Source organism: Oryctolagus cuniculus, chromosome 14, assembly GCF_051225735.1.
Source record: "Oryctolagus cuniculus isolate XC-2025 breed Fujian yellow rabbit chromosome 14, ASM5122573v1, whole genome shotgun sequence".
Lineage (NCBI taxonomy): Eukaryota > Metazoa > Chordata > Mammalia > Lagomorpha > Leporidae > Oryctolagus > Oryctolagus cuniculus.
Window position 1 is genome coordinate 52,853,580 of NC_142880.1, and position 25,947 is coordinate 52,879,526.

Here is a 25,947-nt window from a genome sequence, read left to right on the forward strand (position 1 = left end):
ATCAAAAAAGAAGATAGGCAGAACTTGTGGTACACTGGCTTAAAGTGCTGTTTTAGTCAACTGCATCCCATTTCAGAGTATCTATTTGAGTTCTTCTCTGCTTTCAAACCAGATCTCTGTTAATAAGCCTAGGAAATAACATATAGTAGTCAAGTGTTTAAGTGGATTTGTCCTGGCCTAGCCCCAACTGTTGAAGACATTTGAGAAGTAAATCAAAAGACGTAGGATCTCTCTCTGTCTCTCTCTGTCTCTCTCTCTCTCTCTCTCTCTCTTTCTTTCTCTCCTTGTCTTTCAAATAAATATTTTTTAAAAGAAGGGAAAATATTGACATGTTTTAATCAGTGTATGTTGTATACATGTATTGGAATATCACACTCTAATCCATAATTATGCACAATTATTGATAATTAATTTTAAAATCTTATATGGCTTCTGGCAACAGCATTGGGCATTAGATATATAGATAATTTCCAACAGGTTTTCATCACTACAATTTTTTGATGACACAGACAAGACATGCTGAGAAGTATATCTCTGAGATCAGATGAGACCGGGAGCATTCAGAACTGTGTGGTTGTAGACTGGTAAGTTTATCTCTACTCATTTCCCAACCCTCCTCCCCAAGTGCACCAAAGTGAAATACATATAAAATACATGTTAATGAGTGTGCATGTGTTTGTCATTATGATTTATAAGTTTCTCTATGTTTTTCAAACAAAATATCTCCTGAATTTTTTTCCAGTTGCTTTATTTTAATGCTGCCTAATGTCTATACTTTGTGATTTTGTGTTGGGTATTAATCTCTTCTCACTGCCATTTTTATTTTAGATTTGGCAGTGTGTTTTAGGGGAAAGTTTGGCCACCTCAGACCTCGATTAATCTGTCTCCTAGATAATTTTCTTTTTCAGTGCTTCCATTCCTATAGGATAAATTACCTAGAGTAGGCTTTGGGGCATGAGCTGTGTTTTACTGTTTTTGGTTTTCATTTTAATAAAATTTTGAGACTGTATTTTTTGTTTGGAATGGGTTCAGCAATTCATGGTTCAACCAGAGATATAAAAGATAGCTATTCACTGGATGTTACATTTCTGACATCAGGCTACAGGGTGTTTCATGATATTTCATTTTTTCTTTGCTTCTTCAGTATTCATAATAAAATTTCCTAGTTTTACTCTTCCTGGCTTCTCAATATGTTTGAGAACCAAATAGTTCATATTTTTCTTTTTGTTCCACATGAACATTGTGAGTGGATTTGTAGAAACATTTTTTATATTCATCATTACTTCACATCTGTTTTATTTCACATTCTCTTTTATTTCCACAATTAACTATGTCTAATTACCAATTTTGCTACATTTTTTCCACATAAAAACTTTATTCATTTAATATTGCCAAATGTATTTGCCTTTTATTGTATTACCCACAAAATTATCATGTTCAATATTTGTGTATTCTTCTAATCTCAGTTTTATGCATTCTGTTAAATTTTCAGCCTAAGATTATGTTTTTCTGTTTTCAAAACTGTTGAATCAGTTTGAAATTTTTTGGTTTTTGTTATTATATTTGATTACTTTCCACTTACACTTAAGTTTAGATAGGTAAAATTTCTTTAACTTTTTTTTGAAGGCCTTAATGTGTTATGGTATAAAAAGTTTAAGGTATAGATGTTAGTTTCATGGATATCCATTTCATAACTGAATATTTCAATGGTAGTAGTTGCTGAAATTTAAGAATTTTAAAATTATTAAATTACCTGTGCTTTTCTAGAGGATTAGGACTTTAGAACTCAATTGCAAAATTCTTGTTTCTCCTTTTAACAATAATTATGTTTTGTCTACCAAATCTATCTGAGTACTTCTGAGTTTATTGTTAGGAAGCTCAGGAATTAGATGTCATTAGTGAAAAGCATGGAGTTGATCCCACCTATTCTATGAGGTTCATTTTTCCTTATAACTTTCACTTTTGATTCATGCAAAAACAATTATATGTTAATACACAATTAAACTGTTAATCATGTTAATATATACATAAATGAGTGATCACAAGACAGGAGATAAAATCCCTACTCCTGTGAAGTCTCTCATATGTATGTAGATTTGGCTACGGCATCACACCATTTTATCCTTTTCAATTTTTAAAAAAACTTTTTAAATACAAATATCTCCATATCAAATAGAATGTTAATGTTTATACAATAATCTACCCTTTTATGCCAACACAATTTACTGAATAACTTTGATTATAAATTTACCATATTTTTAAAAACTCTCTATATTAAAGAGGTAAATTCTTTATCATATGCTTTATTGTACCCTTAAAACTAATTCCTAGATTCTAATTTCACAACCATCATTGTGATTTCGATATGCATTGTTAAAGTACTTCTAAAAATAATTGTGTTATAGTGGCAACCTATGATGGAAATAATTGCGTTGTTTTTTACATTATTTGGAATACCAGATGGGATATGTTATTAATAGTTCTGAAAAAGCATGTGCAATTGAAAGACTGTGAAAAGTAAATTTACATAAAATCATAGTTGTTCCTAATTCTTTCTACACAAAACACATAATTTCTAGATAATTTTGAAACTAGCCTAATATATTCATATTGTCTGGCACAACATATATGCTCCATCTCTCTTGAATGAAATTTAACTTCTATAATTTGGGGCTTCAGAATCATGGACTAAAAATGTAGTGCCACTTTTCGTTTTACTACTGCAAACATGTTTTTAGTTCAATTTTTTCCTGAATTTCTCCTTCAGGAACACTCTAAGGACCCGAAACAATCTTGCTCAGGTTCACAGCTGCACATAGGACATAGAAAACGAGATAGACTTTTCATGTCATACAGAAATGGCCCTTGATAATCTTTCTGACCTGTTTGATGCTTACTGCTGCCTTTAAAATCAGCTCAAACTTTTCGAAGCAGCAATCTTGTGACTGCCTCTGGCAGGAGATGATTTGAAGAAATGCCTCCAATAGCCAATACAGTTTAAGACTTCTCTCAGTTCTCAACAGTTTGTGGTTTGTGGGGCTTGAGATATAGCATAATTTTCTTCAGTTTTATTCAAGCCAAACTAGCTCTCAAAACAGAAAGCAGGTCACCCTTTCCCAAGTCACACATGGTGAAGGTCATCTTAGATCAAAAACTACTTGGCTTTCAATCTTATTTATCAATACTTTCAATCCACTGATACACATAGGCTGCAGAAATTCATTTTTCTCCCCCAACATGAGGTTAACAGCTCTGTGAGTTATGTCTGGCCATTCTGTGACCAAATACCCACTCTTCAGTGTTCACGTAACCATGGTAGAGTGACCCTGTCCTCACTCACCTTTATGGCAAATTATTTATCAGGGACTACTTCGCCCTTTTTCTTTCATTCTTCCTGGCCACTATGAGCTGAACTTATCCAAAACCTTGCTGTTTCTACACTGTATAAATTCTAAAGAGATCAAAGCATGAAACCTTTGACTTTCTAGAAAAATTTGACCCACTGCTATCCTGAAATGGCCAAGTTCCTTTTTAAGAGGTAACAAGGTGGTATATATATCTAGAATATATCCAGTGTGATCACCATAGGCATGCTTTTGTGAATATAGGTGCATTGCTTCCCTGACATAGAGGGCAATTGTGTGGTTACTCTTCCAAGATGAAATGGTGTTTCCAGTTATAGATAAAGAAAATTATCTTTTTTTAATTTGGTCATTCTTTTTTTTAACTTTTATTTAGTAAATATAAATTTCCAAAGTACAGTTTATGGAATACAATGGCTATCCCATCCCATAACTTCCCTCCCAGTCACACCCCTTCCATCTCTGCTCCCCCTCCCATTCCATTCACATCAAGATTCATTTTCAATTATCTTCATATACAGAAGATCGATTCAGTATATATTAAGTAAAGATTTCATCAGTTTGCACCCACTGATGAAACACAGAGTGTAAAATACTGTTTCAGTACTAGTTATAGCATTACTTCACATTGGACAACACACTAAGGCAGATCCCACATGAGGAGTAAGTACACAGTGACTCCTGTTGTTGACTTGATAATTTGACACACTTGTTTATGGGGTCAGTAATCTCCCTAGGCTCTAGTCATAAGTTGCCAAGGCTATGGAAGCCTTTTGAGTTCACTGACTTTGATCTTATTCAGACAGGGTCATAGTCAAAGTGGAAGTTCTCTCCTCCCTTCAGAGAAAGGTACCTCCTCCTTTGATGACCCCGTTCTTTCCACTGGATCTTACTCTCGCAGAGATCTTTCATTTAGGTTTTTTTTTTTTTTTTTTTTTTTTTTTGCCAGAGTGTCCTGGCTTTCCATGCCTAAAAAACTCTCATGGGCTCTTCAGCCGGATCGAATGCCTTAAGGCCTGATTCTGAGGCCAGAGTGCTATTTAGGACATTTGCCATTCTATGAGTCTGCTGTGTATCCTGCTTCCCATGTTGGATCATTCTCTCCCTTTTTGATTTTATCAGTTAGTTTTAGCAGACACTAGTCTTATTTGTGTGATCCCTTTGACTCTTAGACCTATAAGTGTGATGAATTGTGAACTGAAATTGATCACTTGGACTAGTGAGATGGCATTGGTACATGCCACCTTGATGGGATTGTATTGGAATCCCCTGGCACGTTTCTAACTCCACCATTTGGGGCAAGTCCGATTGAGCATATCCCAAATTGTACATCTCCTCCCTCTCTTATTCCCACTCTTATATTTAACAGGGACCATTTTTCAGTTAAAATTTAAACACCTAAGAATAATTGTGTGTTAATCACACAGTGCAACCAATAGTATTAGAACAAAGGAAAAATACTAAAATGGATAAAGTATTACATTGTACATCAACAGTCAGGACAAGAGCTGATCAAGTCACTGTTTTTCATAGTGTCCATTTCACTTCAACAGGTTTCCTCTTTGGTGCTCAGTTAGTTGTCACCAATCAGGGAGAACATATGATATTTGTCCCTTTGGGACTGGCTTAATTCACTCAGCATAATGTTTTCCAGATTCCTCCATCTTGTTGCAAATGACCGGGTTTCATTGTTTTTGACTGCTGTATAGTATTCTATAGAGTACATGTCCCATAATTTCTTTATCCAGTCTACTCTTGATGGGCATGTGGGTTGGTTCCAGGTCTTAGCTATTGTGAATTGAGCTGCAATAAACATTAATGTGCAGACAGCTTTTTTGTTTGCCAATTTAGTTTCCTTTGGGTAAATTCCAAGGAGTGGGATGGTTGGGTTGAATGGTAGGGTAATATTCAGGTTTCTGAGGAATCGCCAGACTGACTTCCATAGTTGCTTAACCAGGTTGCATTCCCACCAACAGTGGGTTAGTGTCCCTTTTCCCCCACATCCTCTCCAGCATCTATTGTTGGGAGATTTCTGAATGTGAGTCATTCTAACCGGGGTGAGGTGAAACCTCACTGTGGTTTTGATTTACATTTCCCTGATTGTAATGATCTTGAACATTTTTTCATGTGCCTGTTGACCATTTGGATTTCCTCTTTTGAAAAATGTCCATTGAGGTCCTTGGCCCATCTCTTAAGTGGGTTGTTTGTTTTGATGTTGTGGAGTTTCTTGATCTCTTTGTAGATTCTGGTTATTAACCCTTTATCTGTTGCATAGTTTGCAAATATTTTTTCCCATTCTGTAGGTTGTCTCTTCACTCTCCTGACTGTTTCTTTTGCAGTACAGAAACTTCTCAATTTGATGCAATCCCAATAGTTGATTTTGGCTTTGACAGCCTGTGCTTCTGGGGTATTTTCCAAGAAGTCTTTTCCGGTACCTATATCTTGCAGGGTTTTTCCCATGCTCTCTAATAATTTGATGGTGTTGGGTCGTAGATTTAAGTCTTTAATCCACGTTGAGTGGATTTTTGTGTAAGGTGAAAGGCAGGGGTCTTGCTTCATGATTCTGCGCGTAAAATCCAATTTTCCCGGCACCATTTATTGAATAGACTGTCCTTGCTCCAGGGATTGGTTTTGGATCCTTGATCAAATATAAGTTGGCTGTAGAAGTTTGGATTGATTTCTGGTGTTTCAATTCTGTTCCATTGGTCTATCCATCTGTTTCTGTACCGGTACCATGCTGTTTTGATAACAACTGCCTTGTAGTATGTCCTGAAATCTGATATTGTGATGCCTCTGGCTTTGTTTTTGATATACAAGATCACTTTAGTTATTCAAGGTCTCCTGTGTCTCCATATGAATTTCAGCATCATTTCTTCAATCTGAGAAGAAGGTCTTCAGTATCTTGATTGGTATCACATTGAATCTGTAAATTGCTTTTGGGAGAATGGACATTTTGATGATATTGATTCTTCCAATCCATGAGCATGGAAGATTTTTCCATTTTTTGGTATCCTCTTCTATTTTCTTTCTTTAATTTGTTATTAATATTTTATTAATTAATTTAATATTTTAAATATTTAAATATTTTAAAATTTTATTAGTTTTATTAATTTTTTATTGTAGGTTTCTTTTTTATTTTTTTATTTTTTTAATATTTTTTTAACTTTTATTTAATGAATATAAGGTTTTGTAATTCTCATCGTAGAGTTCTTTAACGTCCTTGGTTAAGTTTATTTCAAGGTATTTGATTGTTTTTGTAGCTATTGTGAATGGGATTGATCTTAGAAGTTCTTCCTCAGCCATGGCATTGCCTGTGTATACAAAGGCTGTTGATTTTTGTGCATTGATTTTATATCCTGCTACTTTGCCAAACTCTTCTATGAGTTCCAATAGTCTCTTAGTAGAGTTCTTTGGGTCCCCTAAATAAAGAATCACATCATCTGCAAAGAGGGATAGTTTGAGTTCTTCCTTCCCAATTCGTATCCCTTTAATTTCTTTTTCTTGCCTAAGAGCTCTGACTAAAACTTCCAGAACTATATTAAATAGCAATGGTGAGAGTGGGCATCCATGTCTGGTACCAGATCTCAGTGGAAATGCTTCCAACTTTTCCCCATTCAATAGGATGTTGGCCATGAGTTTTTCATAAATTGCTTTGATTGTATTGAGGAATGTTCCTTCCATACCCAATTTGCTTAGAGTTTTCATCATGAAAGGGTGTTGATTTTATCGAATGCCTTCTCGGCGTCTATTGAGATAATCATATGGTTTTTCTTCTGCAGTCTGTTAATGTGGTGTATCACGTTGATTGTTTTGCAAACATTGAATCATCCCTGCATACCAGGGATAAATCCCACTTGGTCTGGGTGGATGATCTTTCTGATGTGTTGCTGCATTCTATTGGCGAGAATTTTATTGAGGATTTTTGCATGTATGTTCATCAGGGAGATTGGTCTGTAATTCTCTTTCAATGCTGCATCTTTTTCCGGCTTAGGAATTAAGGTGATGCTGGCTTCATAGAAAGAATTTGGGAGGATTCCCTCTTTTTTGATTGTTCTGAATAGTTTCAGAAGAATTGGAGTTAGTTCGTCTTTAAATGTCTGGTAGAATTCAGCAGTGAATCCATCTGGTCCTCTTTTAAATGATAAAACCCAGTGTCAGAAACACTTCTTTTTCACAAGATACTTTTTTTAGAAAATGAATGAATAAATAGAAATAATTTTAAAAAATAAAGTAATATGAAAGACAATAACAACAATCTTATTGCTGTGTGTTAAGGGATTTGAAAAGAAAAAAATAACAAAGTGTAAGAAAAAAAGTAAGTGCCAGAGTGAGACTATTTTTTGAGACCAATTCTGGCTGTGGATGAACTATTAGTTGATGGAATATTTTGTGGGTCTGTGCCCCCCTTTCCTTTTATGCCTGTTTTTAGTCCTGTATGAGAAAAGAAAATATTTCATAGTCACCCTATAAACAGGGATCTCATCTGTTAATATCAATGAAAAGTTTATTAATGTGCAAGTTATATAGCCTACCTACACACATATGTCATATCATGTGACAAGGCATCATTCGTCATTGAAATTTTTATTCTCAAAAATATGTTGATTTATATAACAGAGCACCCACATATATAAAAATCAATTTTATGGAAGCTATTTCTGACAAAAAAATTGTTAACCTACTTAAGTAAGTGCATAAAGTACAGTGCTTATATGTTCATTTGTATTGTACAAATAGCTAATAGTTTGGCTAACATAAGTAACCATTTTACACCTTATTAATTTGAGTAGTCACCCTGATTACATTTAATTTCAAAAAAGTGTATGAGTGAATTAGATTTGTAACATCTATAGCTGAGTGAACTTGTAAACAAAGTCATAAAATAATGTATTTATATTCTTCTGGAAGAAAATCTTTTTTCTTTACACTGGTTAGCAAAAAAACTAGTACACTGTGTGTATAAAGCTTGAGGAATTATTCATGACATATTAATGTTTATTCAGATGAATATCAGAATTTATTAACAATATGTAATTTGGGTACTTAAGAAACAGTTTTTTTTTTTTAATTTCTCTTACAACATAATATTCCACCAACAATTTCCCAAATGTACATCTGATTTTTGTTTTTTGTTTTGCTTTTGCTATTAATTTAAGTTAAATTTAAGAAAACATTCAAGAATCAATAAAGAGAATCGCTGTCATACACAAATATAACACATATATTTAAAAATTAAATTGTAACATGAGTGATAATTTATAAACATTTATTAAAATTATTTTGATGACATAAACATATTAGAACATAAAATATTTCGACAACTTAATTTTGCTATGTTTTGGCCAAATGCTTCTTAAAATATTTTATTTAAAAAATAATAGACATGAAAATTGTACATAATTGTAGGGTGCTAGTTGATGTTTATATATATATATATATATATATATATATATACACACACACATGACAAAAGGTCCAGTCTGGTCAATATATTCTTTTTAAAATATAAATTTCTGGGGCTGGCGAGGTGGCACAGTGGGTTAACACCTGGCCTGAAGCGCCAGCATCTCAAATGGGCGACGGTTCGAGACCCAGATGCTCTACTTCCTGTCCAGCTCCCTGCTATGGCCCAGGAAAGCAGTAGAAGATGGCCCAAGTCCTTAGAACTTTGCACGTGGGAGACCTGGAAGAAGCTCCTGGTTCCTGGCTTCGGATAGATGCAGCTCCGGCCGTTGTGGCCATCGAGGGAGTGAACCACCAGATGGAAGACCTCTCTCTCTCTCTCTCTCTCTCTCTCTGCCTCTCCTCTCTGTGTAACTCTGTCTTTCAAACAAATAAATAAATCTTAAAAAAAAAAAACCATAAATTTCTTTATACTGAAAACATTCAAAATGATATCTTCTAGTTTTTAGTTGAGAAATATACAGTAAATTAACATTATTTATCTTCAGCCTACACACATACAGTGCGATAAAACCCTAGAACTTCTCTCTCCTATCTATCAATACCCTATTGCCCACCAATCAACATTTCACAATCTCTTCCTCCTAATTTACAAGCACTTGGGCCATCTTCCACTGTTTTCACAGGCATATTAGAAGGGAATTTGATCAGAAGCAAGTATCTGGACTACTTAAAACACAAGAGTGATCATTTTAGTTTATATTGTATCTATCCTTCACAGTAAGGTCTTACTAATATTATGAGCTAATGAAGATCATGTCAATCGCAACTGACAGGTTTTTTTCTTACTTATAACTGTCAATACATCATATTATAAATACTTCTACTATGTCATATGATTTCAGTACCTCCCGCTCCCACCACCAGTCCCCCAATAGTCACATTATCCAATCAATGTAACCAGAGTTCTTCAGAGAGGAGTGGAAGTTGGTCTTGATATAGAGAAAGTCAAGAGATATATTATATTTAATTGCCTTTTGGAAAGAAAGATTTAACATATGAACTGATGTAAAAATAAAATTCTACAAAGGAATTCACCTGAGGAGGACTCATGTGCATAACATTTGCCAAATTGTGATAATACCAAATACAACACTATATACACACATATGTAATGGCACATCAGCTAAAATAGTAAGTGGAGATTGGGAAGATAAGGGAAAGAAAAATAGAACTTTCTTATCATGCATAACTATTAAAGCATCCTCAGTATTACATTATAATAAACCTACTTCATATATCTTCTCTACAAGATTTGGTTGACTATTAGTTTATCAGCCCTTTGTTATAAATTTTAAGTGACAAAGGACAATAGTATTAATAATTCTATTTAGAAATACTGCTTTACATAAGATGATATAAAGACATAAAATGACAGAAAATTTTATTAATGATTTTACAAAGTGTTTTAAAACAAAAGTATAATATAATACAAATGGCAATTTTAAGTGCTGTCATTTTCCACAGTATTTTGGAAGCCAGGGACGTGTAGTGCAAATACTGCTCTAAACTACATAGAAATAGATACCTCTATTTGTGTAGGTAGGAAAACATGGGTATAGAGAAAACTGTGCATAGTACAGACAGTTCAAGAAACAGTAAGATCTGTAGTAGAGAATTTTGTTTAAGGGGCAGGCATTGTACATGGTGGGTTAAGCTTCTGTCTGCAATGCCTGCATCCCATAAGGGTGCCAGCTGAAGTCCCGACAGGGTCACTTTCTTTGAAGATTCCAGCTATTGCACCTGGGAAAGCAGTGGAAGGTGGCCCAAGTACTTGGGTGTCTGCTACTCACAAGGGAAAACCTGGTGGAGTTCCAAGATCAAGGCTTATGCCTGGCCCAGCCTCTGTCATTGCAGCCATTTGGGCAATGAGACAGAAGATGGAAGATCTCTTTATCTGCAACTCTGCCTTTCAAATAAATACATGGATACATAAATAAATATTTTAAAAAGAGAAAGAGATAGAGTTTAATTTGTATTTTATCTCTGCTTTTTTACGTGGTGAATCCTGGATATCCACATTAATTGCAATGCAGCAATAAGACTTAAATTGAGATTTTGTACCTGTATACAAAGGTTTAATTACATGGAGATGAAATGTAAGTGCATTAGAGCATAGGAACATGGAAAGAACAGGAGACAGGACATACCTGAACTTGTAGTTCTACATCACATCCAAGAGTGAATTTCCTGGATGGTTTGAATTATTCCAAGCGCACACTCTCAATGACAGTGAACATTGTGATTTAATGCTATAACTAGCACTCAAAAAGTATTTTTCACTTTGTGTTTCTGTGTGGGTGCAAACTGTTGAAATCTTCATTAATATATACTAAACTGATCTTCTGTATATAAAGAGAATTAAAAATTAATCTTGATGTGAATGGTAGGGGAGAGAGAGTGAGGGTGGGAGAGAAGTTATGGCGGTGGGGGGGAAGCCATTATAATCCATAAGCTGTACTTTGGAAATTATATTCATTAAATAAAAGTTAAAAAAAAAAGAAAGCAAAAAAAAAAAAAAAAAAGGAAAGGAAAGTAGTTGCCCATGGCATCATTGAAACAAAGACCACACATCTGGAATCACTGGAAAACAATGGAGTCAGTAGAATTTGATTTTGTACTAAAAATTTGAAGTTGTCTAAATTCAGCTAGACTTCCAACTGACACCAGGGTCAAACTGGTAGAGACACATTTTTTTCCTCTCATTTGTTTCACAACATACTTTGGTCAGGATTTCACTTTCTCCACAACACTGTCTCTATCCTGGGAGAATTCTTCAATGATTTCCTGATTATTGATACGCTGAGCTCATTTGACCCCCCCCCAAATTTATTTGTCTACCATTACTGTTACATTATGAACTTTCTTTTTCTTATTATTCTTTCTGCCATGACTTTAAAACATTCTCAGAAAGTACCCACTTGCCCTCTCCCTAGCAATGTCTTCTCATTCTATGTGCACACATAATGTCAAGACAAAATCCGTATCCTTGCTTCAGAGTATTCTTTCCTGAATTCTCTTAAATCGATCCTATATGAATGAACCCCAGATATCAGCAAGTCATTATACCACATGCTGTATTCACCAGCAGTAGCAAGATAGTTCTTGTTGCTTCTTTTCAATCAGAAAGAATACCATCTCCACTGTTTGCAAAGAAGTCAAAATCTAGTACTTATCCTCGACACTTATAGCATTTATTCCACCTACATCAATTGAGCTACTTTTTCTACACATTTATTTCTGTGACACTTTTCAGCGCCGTCGCCTGACTTGTATTTCAATCATCTAACTGGTTATTGTAATAGAATCCTAAATTTCCCCTTCTTAAATTCTGTATTCACACAAAAATTTAGAATGGTTTCCAAGATTTCTACTCATCTATCTGCATTTGAATTCATAATCTCTGCCGTTTATTCTGCTGCTATAGATAAAAGTAACCCTTACAAGTCGGGGTTAGCTATCAGTCACTGTACCCTCCTCTGGAATTTCTCTATAATAATTTTCTACCCTCTCTTCTAGCCCAACAAGATCACCTCCATGTAAATATTTAAGTAAAAATGTCCTTCTTTTGTTGTACTGTTTTCCTGGAACACGTTTCTGTGCTTAATCTCTCTGATTCCCTTTTTAGAAAACTCACCTGGAATCGCCAGACTTCAGTTCTATCCCTGCTCTTAGTTCTGATAACCCTTTCCCAACTACAAATTTTTCCTATATCAGTTGTCACTCAAGAGTATGGACTTATTGACTAATTTAATTTTTATGTTTTATTGATATAAAGAGAAACAGATTTCATGCATTTCTAGATACAATTCTAAGAAGATAACCATAGTTTGTATTTGTTTCTCAATTTCGATGCATTCAGAATTAGCTTATTTTATTGCTGTATTTTACAAGTACCTATTATAGGAGCTAGAATATTTATAAGGCTCAGCGCATGCTCACTAAAGGGGTAGATGTCCATTACTGATCATAACACTGCCATATTTGAACTCTGTATTTATGTATCCCCATTACTTACACAATTCAGTACCTACTCCTTTCTATGGCTACAGGTCCATTTGTGGAGTATTCTAGAGATTTTGTCTCTGGATGTGTCATATATTTACAGACTCCTCTTATTCATTCTTTGTACTACTCCTTTGACAAAACACTAATAACCCCTTACTTTTTCCACACACTTTGGACTTGATTTAGACAAATGTATTTGATTATAGACTTTTTTCCATGGTTGATCCCTACTCATGTTAATCTTGAAACATGTAAGTACCTTAATTATATTCTTCCTCTGTAAATGCATTCAAAACCTACCAAATAAATCTGATTAGGCTATTCTGTGAATACTTATTATACTATAATAAGTCCTCTAATAGATTGTTATGTAACTAACTTACTAACTACTAAAGTAAGCTCTCTTGTCATCATAAATAGACGTTGTATATATCTTTGTGTCCAGTGTAGCAGATAATATACCAAAATAATTCAATATCTGATCACTAAATTTAAATATACTGAATATGACAAAGCTACACAGATATTTAAATATATGTAAATATATACACATATGATTATGTGCTTCTCAGGTCTGAGAATACAGATAATAGAGTTGAATAATGGTTCCAATTGCTGTACGCTATAATTTGTCACTATTCACACAAGGGTACATTTCTCACAAGACTTTAAAGATAGAGATATAAAGTCAGACCTGCTTCTGGGAGACAACGGATTTAACTGAGAAATGACTTTGGATTAAAAATGACCTTGCTGAACTCTAAGACATGCTTTGTATTCTCAAGCCTTTCATCCAGTCTTTCTTCTTTCCCTATAACCTTCATCTTGAGTCAAATCTGCATCATAGTCTGGTAGCTCTTCCAATGGTTCCTTGTTTGGTCCTCATTTTCCTTTCTAAGTATTTACCTTTTAATAAATCATATGCATAACCAATTCAACCTGGGCATCTGATTTTTAAAGGATCAAAACTTATCCAGGTGATGGTAGGTGTTCTGAGAAAGTGATCAAATAGGGAATTTGAAGCTGGCTCATGTATCATCCAACACAAGTGTGGTGTAGTCAGTAGGTCTCAACTTCTAAATATTCCACTGGAAATCACTTTGGAAATGTTCCAGTGTTCGGGACTTCTGTGGCAGATGTGATGATTCAGGCATTCAGAAAATATGGAAGACAGTGGAGACGGTGTCTATAACAAAAGCAGGACTGACTAGTTACTGCTAAGTTGCACTGATGGCATCAGAGGGCTATTAAGAGATTAAGAGCCATTAACCAACACTTAAAGGCTAATTATAAGATGCAAAGGGTATCTGTGGAAGTTTAAATGGGGCCCTACAGAAGCACAGAATGAAGGTGAGCAGCAGGCTACAGACCTATTTGCAGCAAGCTACAGACAATTTGCTACATTTGGAGACTTCTAGAAATGTATGCTTAGCTGCGGAAGATTGGTTATGTGAAGACCATAGCCCCTATGAGAAAAAACAGGAACCCTGAAACATGGAGGAAGGACATTGCACCAGGTGTGTCCATTCTTCAGGTCCTACTTGATCCTCTGGGCGTGTGGTGGTTGCCCAGACTTTCCTAGTAAGACTTAGGTGTTGTGCTGGAAGATGGTGCAGAACAGTGGGTTGAGGAACCTTTTTCTTGCCAAAGGCTATTTGGATATTTAAAGTATCCTTCATCGGCCACACAAAATTGTCAACTTAAAAATCAGCCTGCTATAGATTGAATTTCAAGTCTTCCTGCAGTTGGCTTTGTAGGGCCAGAGCAAATGATTCTGAGGGCTTTGTGCAGCCCTACGCCAGACGTTCCCCATCCCTGCTGCAGAAGAACCCGCACCACAAGGCAAGCAGTTTCTCTCTGGGAGCTACCTTTCTGATTACAAGTAGGGTAGTGATAAGTCTCAGAAAGCCCTGGCTGGGGACATGCTGAACCTAACAGGAAAGAGCAATATACAAAAGGAGTTGCAACAGCTATTATGGAGTGGATTCAGTATGACTGAGTCTCGAGGGTTTTTTTCAAGGCAGCAAAAATATGAGAGTAATTTAAGGTTTATTGGAATAAGGGAACACTAGCAGGGCCTTCAAGGGATTAGAAAATGTTTACATTGCAGTGGCTTTTAGAAACCTGGGGAAAGCAATGGGTGAAATAAGTGAAGGTTAGGGTTATGAGTCACCGAAGCAAATGGTAGAAAGGGTTGAGAGAAGTGAGCCTTCTGGAATGCATAGTGTAAATAGGGCCCAAAGATCCATCAGAAATGTAAACTCTGTGGAATATATCCCAGAACTCACCATCGACCAGGACCCTGAGATGAAGAGGCAGTAACATCGCTAAGTGGCCTCCTCTCAGACCAGTGCTGATGTAGGAAGGCAGCCATAGAGCACGAAGGAGCCCAGAAGTAATAGAGGTCAGGATTCAGCAATGAACTGCCAGGAGACTGCAACTGCCTGTGTGGCTGGCAAGGTCAAAGGAAAGAAAAAGGGGCTTAACCCAGAAAGATTTGTAACAATAGCTAATGATGACTGGCCTTTCTAGGGGCAAAAGAGAGGGGCAGTCGGTGAGTATGCCGCTTAATTGCTACCAAGTGGCCGGTCTTTTTGAGCACTAGTGCATCCAGTATCCAGGGGTCAGCATCAATCTGTGTCAGGGCAGGTTGAGTTTTCACAAACACAGTTGCTAGACCAGCTTTGATACACAGGAGTTCTATGTCCATACCTTGGACACCATATCTTCTTAGTTATTTGATTATAATAACTATTATTTTTAATAATGCCATTTCACTGTACCATGAGAGAAAAGTGTTTCTAAAATTCATGAATCTATGTTGATGCTTCAAATTCACATTTAGTATAATGGATGCTTACAATATTCCCTTGATTTTCAATTTGCATTTCTTTGTTTTCTTATACTGAGAACCCAAAAATAACATAATACTTCATTTGCTGTATCTACATCTATCTACACACAAATAAACACGTATCTTGTTTCAAACCAATATTAACTATACTTCTTTGAACAATAAGATGGCAGGATAAATCTTAAGAATTATGGAGGGATTTTATCATAAAATATTCAGATAAGAATAAACTATAACAGTACAACATTCTAAAGATACTTGTAATAATTCCTAATTCAGAGTGATTAGATAAACAACTAATTATATAGTTAGATTTCTGTGATTCGATTCTCATTCCATTTGAGGGGATTGTCTTTCTTATTGATTTAATTCTGAATATATTCAAAATTACATTTTCACTCAAACCTTCTCATGAAGTTTCTCATATTGATTAATTTCAATCACTTAAATTTTATCTTTATTGATAATACACCTATTCAAGAATCTTCTTTTTGTTTAATATTTTATTTGATTTTAGCTTTCTTTTTCATTTCTTTCACTATATAAAGTGAAAAAAGTGGTTGTTGAACATCTCTTGACATTCATTATTTTATATTGTTGAGGGTGATAGTTTCCTCTGTTTATTTTATTGAAGAGTCCTAAGGAGGTTGTATAGCCAGTGATGGCTCTACTTTTTGTCCATAATCAAAATTAAGGAAGAAATTATTTTTTTCTCTGAAAGATTATAGAGAAATTTCTAGAAGACAATTTCAATTATTGTCATGAACCTCAGTCATCTGAATACTTAAGTAGGCATCTTTCGCTGTACTTTGGATAAGTGCATTTGAATTTCATACTTTTGTCATATATAGCCTGGAGTTTTCTTTCCTCATAAAACAAAGCCTCATCATAGAGGTTGTGATAGTTTGCTGGGATAGCCATAACAAAATGTCACATATTTACTGTTTTACCCAAAAAGTGATTTTCTCATAGTTTTTTTTAGGCTGTCTAACAGAGATGTAGCTTTGAGAAGGGTCAGTTCCTTCCGAGGTCTCTTCAACTGTTAGATGGTCGTTTTCATATTTGCGCGTTTCTCTATGATGTTGTCTGCGTTCAAGTTTTTCTTCTTACCAAAACATCTGTCACATTGGATCAAGGTAACTCATAATGACATCATTTCAAATTAGTTACCTCACGAAAGACTTTATCTCCAAATATCAACACATTTAACAACATTAAAAGATTGGAAATTTAACAAGAGAAATTTTGGAGGAAACATCTCCTCCCTTAACAGAACACCCATTTAACTTCCTTGTCATTGAGGAGCAGCCCCTGAATAGGAATCTGATTACCTGGCACTGCCTCACAGATTCACTGACTCATCTCCATTTGTGACACAACGTTAAAATAATATCATGAGATGTTGAGATAGATATTTCTACCTAAAATTTCAGCTTGTAAGATAATTGCTCTGGATTTAAGGTACTTTTTCACTTATATTTGTGGGATATTTTGGCTTTCTTTCTCTTGTGAAGGGGTATTCTCTAATTAGCAATTTCATATTTTTTGTTGATATGATGTGTCATAGAACACACAGATAATGCCAAAAGGAAATAAATCATTATTGGAAACAATATGGAAATGTAAGTCAACATTGTTTGGGATATATTAAATGACAAGTTCCAAAAGCATGTTCTGAAAGAATGCATTTAATATGATTGATCTATAATATATCATCTGCATATATCTACTAAAGTAAAAAGAAAAACAGATTTTAAAAGAAACAATACAAAGACATTTTATAATCATAGAGATAAACACAGGCAAATCTGGATGCCAGTGGTAGGATATGAAATTTCCCCTTCTTTTGAAATTAAGGCCTTTTGAACTGATCGCAAATAACATCTGCCAGCTGCTTTGACTTATGCTAGATTTCTGTTTCTGAAATAAATGTGAATAATTTAATAGAATATGTAATATCTTAGAAGAACTCTCCAAACACTGTAATTCTATTACTGCTAATCTATCATGAAAGAAATGATGAGTACCAAAAGTAAAATTGTAAACAAATTATTTACAGTCAAAAATATTTGGAAAATCAAAATATCTGTCAAAATGTATTATGAAAACAATTTGATAATTATTGCAATAAAAGAAATTTATTACTTGCTTAATAAGATGTTATTATTTTTTAATTTACAGTAGCATTGACATAATATTACATAAGAACAGATAGATCACAATTGCAGCAATGTGTATGTGTGCATTTGTGCAAATATATTCATTCCTGCACATACAAACATGATTGTTAAGTACATGAATATAGCAGGTAAGACATCAAAGTCTTACAAATTACTTTTTGATAATATCATAGCTGCACATGTCTTTTCTGGACTACTTTTCAAGTTTACAACGTTTCTTATTTCCTTTCAGTAGAAAAGCTGTTATGCTACATTGTGTGACTATTCCTTTAAATAAAATATACCAAAAATATACACTATAAACTAAATAGAATAGTTTAACCTATCTACTAATAGATACAACAAATATTTGCATAATTTTGGTAGCATATTTTATAAACATCTATTGAATGTCCAATGTTTTACACAAAGTTTAGCGCCAGTTACCTAAATAGGATTTACTCATCTATAGAAAACAGAATTAACCAGATATAGCAGAAGTATATATGCACTGCAAATGAGTGATTAGGATATTAGAAGCAGCATAGATGGAGTTTTATGCTTTCTATTTTAAGAGTTCATTGGGATAAGTATATCTGAGCAAAAAGGGGAGAGTGAGAGAGCGAGAGAGAAAGAGAGAGAAAACTCATAGGAAAGAGTAAAACTGATAAGTACTGTTGGGTCTTTGTTTCCTTCTGAAAGTATATCCTCTTCTCTCCTGCTGCATCATTGAACAGAGAAGCCACTTCCCAAGTTTATTTAATGGAATTCTAAAATAACTCTTTTTCTAGGAATCCAAAGTGCTCCTGACAGCAAGAGGTGGGCAAATGCATTCAGTCTGTTGAGATTCAATTTTAGATCTTCATGGAGCACTCTGAAATATTATTCTTAAAAAAAAACCCTGAATTCAGTGTTGTCCAGCTAGCAAGAGTTTAAACATATTGGTTTTCAAAAATTATTGAATACTTTTTTCCTCTTGTGGTAATAGTTACTACCTTAAGTTCCCAAATCCAAACATCCTGCGTCTGCCATCAGTACACAGATGGCCTTGACCTCTGCCTTTTTATCTTCAGTACCCTCCCCAGGTTCAGCAATCAAACTCTCAATGCTGAGCACAACACGGACCTCCTGACCCAGGATGAATGTTTATCCTTATTCTTGAGTGACTACACGTTGCTGGTTGTTGAATGGCTTGGATCCCAATCCTTTTTATAAGAAGTTCTATAATTGAAGATATCTTTTTCATACTTAGGGGTTATATAATATTATTTCTTCTCAAATTTGATTTCTAAAATATGTTTGTGTTGTGTCTTTATCTATCCAATTGAGTAGACCCTCAGTTGTAGACAAAGCTAACATTTAGTCATAGCCAAGAACCAAAGAATCTCAGATTACAAATTTCTTTTCCACTTTGTTCTCCTGATTCCATGCTACCTAGATAACTAAATCATATAAAGCGTACTTACAAACAGAAGTCATGGATATTTATTTCCATATTTAAAGGAGAATTAGTCTAGACACAAGCCCTATTCTAAGTGTAGGTATCTGCTTAAAGAATTACTACTTTGAGCTATCATCAAAACTATGGTTTAGTTAAGTCCTAGAACATAGACAATCCTTATACACAGTCTGATACATATAGTGCAAATCGGGGGGAGGAATGCATGATGGTGCATAGATGTCACTTGCTTTATACTTTCTGACCAGTTGACTGGAATTGCTCATTAAAGCTTGACACAAAGGTTGCAGTCTGAAGACTGAGGATCATAAATTCTAGAAAGTGTAGTCATATTTAAGCCCATTTGTAATAATAAGTGATTAAATTATTTTGATTAGATAAATTGGATCATAAAAGGGAAAAGTTATCAAAGTAAAAGAAAATTGACTTGGGTACAAAGACATGAAAATGAGAATGATATAATACTAATTCTCCCAGGACAGTTGTGGGTTTTTTAATTTTTTTAGTTTCTTGTACATATTTTTTCCTCTTAGAACATTTGTTCCTTTCCCTGGATAAGATTTTTAAGTATACTATGTGATATTTCATCAGATTTTTATAGATTTAAGTAACTAAGTCCAATGTAACAATTGTTTATCTTCAAGAATTATAACTATTCCATGAACCCTTTAATGACATCACAATATTTGACTAAACATTGAAAATAAACTCTTTTTCAGTTGACTTATACGTTTGTGTATGTTCAAATATGTTTCTTTATTTGTCAAGCATGCTATACATTTAAGCACTAGAAAGTCTCTACATGGTTAAATGAAAATAACATATTCATGGGAAAGTAACCTCTAATAAATTATTTAATGATAAATCAGGCTGGATTGAACTCTCAGAGTAAGAAAATTGCTGTTCAATATTTCAAAAAAAATTGTTACTCCATCATTAAACATAAAGCTCCCATTTATTTTATTAAACTAATTCTCCAGATGATCATTATAAAATAGTAGGGCATTCACCAAGCTAAAATTACATATGGTCCACTAGCAAGATGTAGTTTTATATTCTGGAATATATCATTTATGCTCATATCATGAGACATGTTGATATGGTGTACAATGAGAATAATTGGTAATCCAATTTCTGTAAATTTTAAATCCTATGAAATTCAAACTTATTCTGTGATCATATCATATGAGTATGGTTGCAACAACATTTTTTAAATATTTATTGCAACAAAATTTTTAATTCTTGGAATTTTTACTCATCTGGATCCTGAATAATGTTGGATAATCATCATCTAAATTTATTCAGATTCTATTCTTCCCATAAGCTACTATAAACAAACCATATTCTGTCCTCCTACCTATATCTGTACTCATATTCTCAACTATTTGCCATAATAAAATCCCTAGATTTAGAATGACAGCATAAAAGAAAATACATTGTTTTGGTGGTTTTTGATAATTGTAAGGTCAAGACAGATTATACGACTTTAGTCTTCCACTCAGGAAATTTAGCTTTAAAAGCTTTATTAATACCAATAATTATTATTTTATTTGTGCCTTTATATGTAAACATGCACCTCTCTACACGCAAAACAATATAAATGAAGGGAAGACATTGTGTCACAGCAGATCAATCCACCACTTCGGATACCAATTTACCATAGCATAGTACTTAGTTCAAGTCCCAGGAACTTTGCTTCTGATCCACCAGGAGACAGAGGTATTTGAGTCCTCAATACCAACATGGGAAACTGGGATCCTGGCCTCATCCAGGTCCAGCACCTGATGTTATGGACATTTGGGGAAGTGACCCAGTGGATGGATGGATGATCTCTTTCTCTCACCTTTTAGTAGTAACTTTCTTATATAGTCTTGTTTTTGCTATTTTAATATCTTCTAATATGTACCTAGATTGTAAAAAAAAAAAAAAGAAAAAAAAAGACTTATTTGTTTAAAAGGCATAGAACCAAGCAGAGATAGAAAGAAGAAAAGGGAGGAGAAGTAAGAGGAGCAGGAGGAGGAAGAGGAGGAGGAGGAGAAAGAGGAGGAAGAGGAGAAGGGGAGGAGGGGGGGATCTTGCATCCAACAGTCGGAGCTGGACCAGGTAATATCCCCAAGCCAGGAACTCCATCCGGTCTCCTGTGTGGGTGGCAGGGACCCAAGCACTTTACTATCATCTGATGATTCCCAGGAGCATTATCAGGAAGCAGGATTGGAAACAGAGCAGCTGGGGCTCAAATCAGGCAATTTTCTCTCTTCTTCGCTCCCTGATGCTTTAGTTTTTATCACCCCTTAAAAGTCATAGGAAAGTTTGTACTAAACAAGTGTTGATGGTATTTTAACTCTATTATGTTTACATGGGAAACTTTAGTACTTTTCTACTGTACTTCTACCAATATGTAAACATACTTGTGTGTGTGTGTGTGTGTGTGTGTGTGTTCCTTTAATCTGTTTGATTGATTTCTCCTTCTCTTCTATGTTAATTGAGTTGTAAACTTTCTGTGCATGGGATATGCACTCTTTTGGCTTTTGTTAATCACCAGCTAATAGAATTTAAGAACTACTGTAGATATACAGCAAGAACCTCCTAGGTGGTGAATAACTGCCTGGCTGAGTTTGGGCAAAGGGGAGATCTGCCAACAGATAACATTATGATAACTGCTGTACTAGAGGTCAGGAATAGGACACCAGATCCTTTGAGAGTCGTGTCTTAGGAAGAGAACAGAAGAAATCTGCCTTAGAGACTCTGGGGGGCTTTTAAGTGCAACTGAAACTTACTAGCCTTTCTCTTATATGACCTTTCTATGACATTTGATAGTGCTGACTCTTCACTTCTTAAAAACTCTTCCTTGGTTTCCCTAATTCACATAGTTTTAATCTTCCTTCAAACTTTTCATCTGGGATGGGATTCTTCCTACTAAATATAATTGTAAGTGATTGCTAGAAAAAAAAAAGGGTAGCCATTATTTAAGTTCACAAATGACATTTGCCTCCATCATCAACCACCTGTACAAGGGGAACAAAATGCCACACTAAAAAATCAGAATGTTTTATGATATAATAGAATAAATATTTAAAAATTCAGGATGTTGTAAATCAAATTCCCAAGACTAAGAGAAAACATTATTTAACTGTATGATTTTACCACTTGTATTTGTGATATTAAAATAATGTAAGTAGCCAGAAAAATAGTTTTTTTTTTTTCAGATTACTAAGGTAATTTTTCATATGGTATCCCAATAAAATATTCTTTGAAATATAGGGTATTGAATCAATGTATTTTGTGTGAATAAGTTAAAATATGATTTGCTTATATGCCTACAAAAATGTCAGATCTGGGAGAAAGTCTTAGGTCGTATCTGGGCTTGGGCATTTCCATTTCCCATCATACACATAGAAAGTGATTTATAGCATCTCCCCACTCTGCAGCACCCAACCAATGATGGGTGAGAATAGGCTTATAAATCCTCCAGTTCCCTTACTCCTTGGGGATCACTAGTTTGTGTGGGTACTGTGACTCGGGTTTTTCACCGCAGGATTAGGCTTCAGCCACTCACAACTTTATTCATTACCTTTTCATCTCTATTTTTCCCACTCCCTGAACCATGTTTCTGTTACCAATAAAATAATCTAATGACATGCAAATCTTATCCTAGTATCTGCTTCTGATGTAAATCCTAAGAAAGATAAACCTTCCAGTTGATGACTGTCGTTTCAGCATTCCAGTTTCCTCCTAATAACACAATACTAGGAATATATAAATATAATTATTGTTTCCTTTATAATCTAGTGGAACTAAAGCTTATTTTCCAAGTAGGAAGTGTTTATAGAATAAACTAGCTAGATTTAAATACTGAATCATTAATTCAAGATGAATGTATTGAAAAATTATATCTATATTCCTAAACTCTCATACGCGTTAAAGCAGCTTATGTTATTATATTAATTTTATAAAAAAATAGCAAATTACTAAGGAAACTCTGGAAACAGATGTACCCCTAGCTGTTTTATAATTGATACCTTAATTATCTTAAAGAAAAAGGAAATTATAGAGAGTACCTAAACAAGAATATGTTCATTCTAATTTCCAAAATACATGCACACATTAGAGTCATTTCCTTTGACTGAAAGATGCTTACCAACTAGGAGAGAAAATTTATGATTTACATTGAAGAAATATTTCTCAAGATCAATAAGACTAAAGATTTTCTATTTTTCAATCCAACCACGTAGATAACCTTGGAGTCTTTGTTCAAGACAGTTACTAACAATTAGGTTATTGATTATGCTGTGGTGTTCCAGAGACCCAGAGCTATGGTATTATACTTATTATAAAATCCAAATTGCACCTGACTCTTGTTAAAAACACTAAGGAAGACTTTACACACAACTGTTGCAATAGGGATGAAGACTATTTTTAAACATGTAAACTTTAAAAAGTCCTGGAAGAATTGATATTTAGGGAGTTGTCAATGTGTTTGGGCCAACTGTGCTTGTTGACAATCACTTAGGGAATTTAGGCTCTTTCTCTTCCATAGAAACTTGGAGATAGAACCCTAAATTTCTTGATAATTTTTTGTCAAGCAATGGCTCTCCATTTGTGAGGAAGTCATCCTGGATTGTAGAAGATTTACATCTAAAAGAACAGAGAAAGAATCAACAGTTGCAAATGATTTAAGTATGTGCTCTAAGAAAAGAGAGCTTAGGGATTTCGGTCAGAAGAAGTCTACCTAAAGTTTCATCAAACTAAAGGACCCTGTTAGCATCCGAAGTACATATGTATTTATTGATTTTAATTTTTATTTGAAAGACATACACACACATACAGGGAGAGAGAGAGAGCCAGAGAGAGAGAGAGAAGGAGAGAGAGAAAGAGAAAGAAAGAGAAAGAGAAAGAGAAAGAGAAAGAGAAAGAGAAAGAGAAAGAGAAAGAGAAAGAGAAAGAGAGAGAAATTTCCCATCTGCTGTTGCACATTCCTTAATGCCCCCAACAGCCAGAAGCCAGAGCTGGGCCTTGAACTCAGTCTAGTTCTCACATGGATGGAAGGAACCAGTATCTCAGGCATCAGCTGCTTCCACCTTGGGTGTGCACTAGCAGGTAGTTGGATCAGAAACACAGTAGCCAGCACTTGAGGCAGGCGCTTTGACATGGCTAGTGGGAATCCCAAAGTGATGTACCAAATGTCCACTCCCAAGACTGTCTTTATCAGTGTCTCTTATATGGCTATTTTTATAAGTACCTAAGGAAACTAAGTATCATATCTGTCTTCAGGTTTGTAATTACACACACATATTCATGTATACACCCACACACACAAGTACTATATTCGGTGGTGTTACAGATATGACCCTGTAGAATGAGGTTTTACCAGGAAATTGCAGGCTTCCTGTTTGGAGCACTAATTAATCACCAGCAGTGATTGGATGCTTGCTCCAATGCTTCACAGTGTTGCATACACAAAGGTTTTTTTCAGTCATAGCTGTTATCAAACTTGCAAAACACTGGACTAGGTCAATGACAAATGATCACTTCCAGCTTACAGGATTGTATCCCTACTTCAGAGTCACTAGTACTTGTCCATTTTCTATCTAGTTACACTAAGGAAAGTCTCCAATGATGCATTTTACATGGAATTATCTAAATAATGAATCCAATTACCAAATTTGTGTCCCTTTTGGAGTCACCATAACAAAACCCCGACAGAGGGCACTTACACACTACCTTATGAGTTGCTGCCGGAGCCAATTATATACTCAGACAAAAAGCTGACAACATAATTAGCATGAAGGAAAAACACTGCATTGTTTTATACTTTCATTTTATCTAGTGTTATTAATGATTCTATTAAAAGAACAGAAAAGAAAGGTTATAATATTTGTTCTCATGGTAACTCTCTCTAAATATATAAAGAAAGGCAATGATTAGTCATTTTTATTCATTTAATATTCAGTGTGTTCACTTGCCAAAGCACAAAGGCCAGAAAAGGAATTAACCTTTGCTCTTGGTTTGATAGGAATGAAACTAAAATAAGAACCAGCTAGCATTAATATTGTTAAATTGAAGCTGCTGAGAAGACAAATGAAAGCTTTAAAATAACCCCAGAAGGTTTCTGGTATATCCCTCTCAAAACAAAAATGCCAGCCTGTTTAGTTCAAAGATCATTAGTTCCCTTATTCAACAATTTGGGATTTTACATCTCATAATGTGAGAAATGCACTGTGTTATTTAACAGACTGTGTGACCCTGGGCTCATTAAAAGGCACACATGAGCAGGGCAGGGTGAAGTAATGCTGCTTCATTACAAATGGTGGTTGTTCCCTGGAGGCAGATACATCAAAGGAGTCTTGGAAGTAGTCTAAGGCATCAGTCAAAGGCAGTGCACTTCCCAGATAGCAGGGCCACTGAGAAGGATCATAGCACTGGGAGTTGTTTGATCTGAGGGTGATTTTCTATTTGTTTGTCAGATTTGTGAACTAGGAGGCCACAGAGGGCATTGAACATGCAGACAGAAACTGAATGTGACCTTTGCAGCTGATGGGCCAGACTTGGAGCTTAAGGGTGAAAGGTAGGAAATTAGCAGCAGAATGTTCTAGCACCCTTTTAAGTGATGAAAGACAGGTTAATGGAGAAGAGGGAAACAGA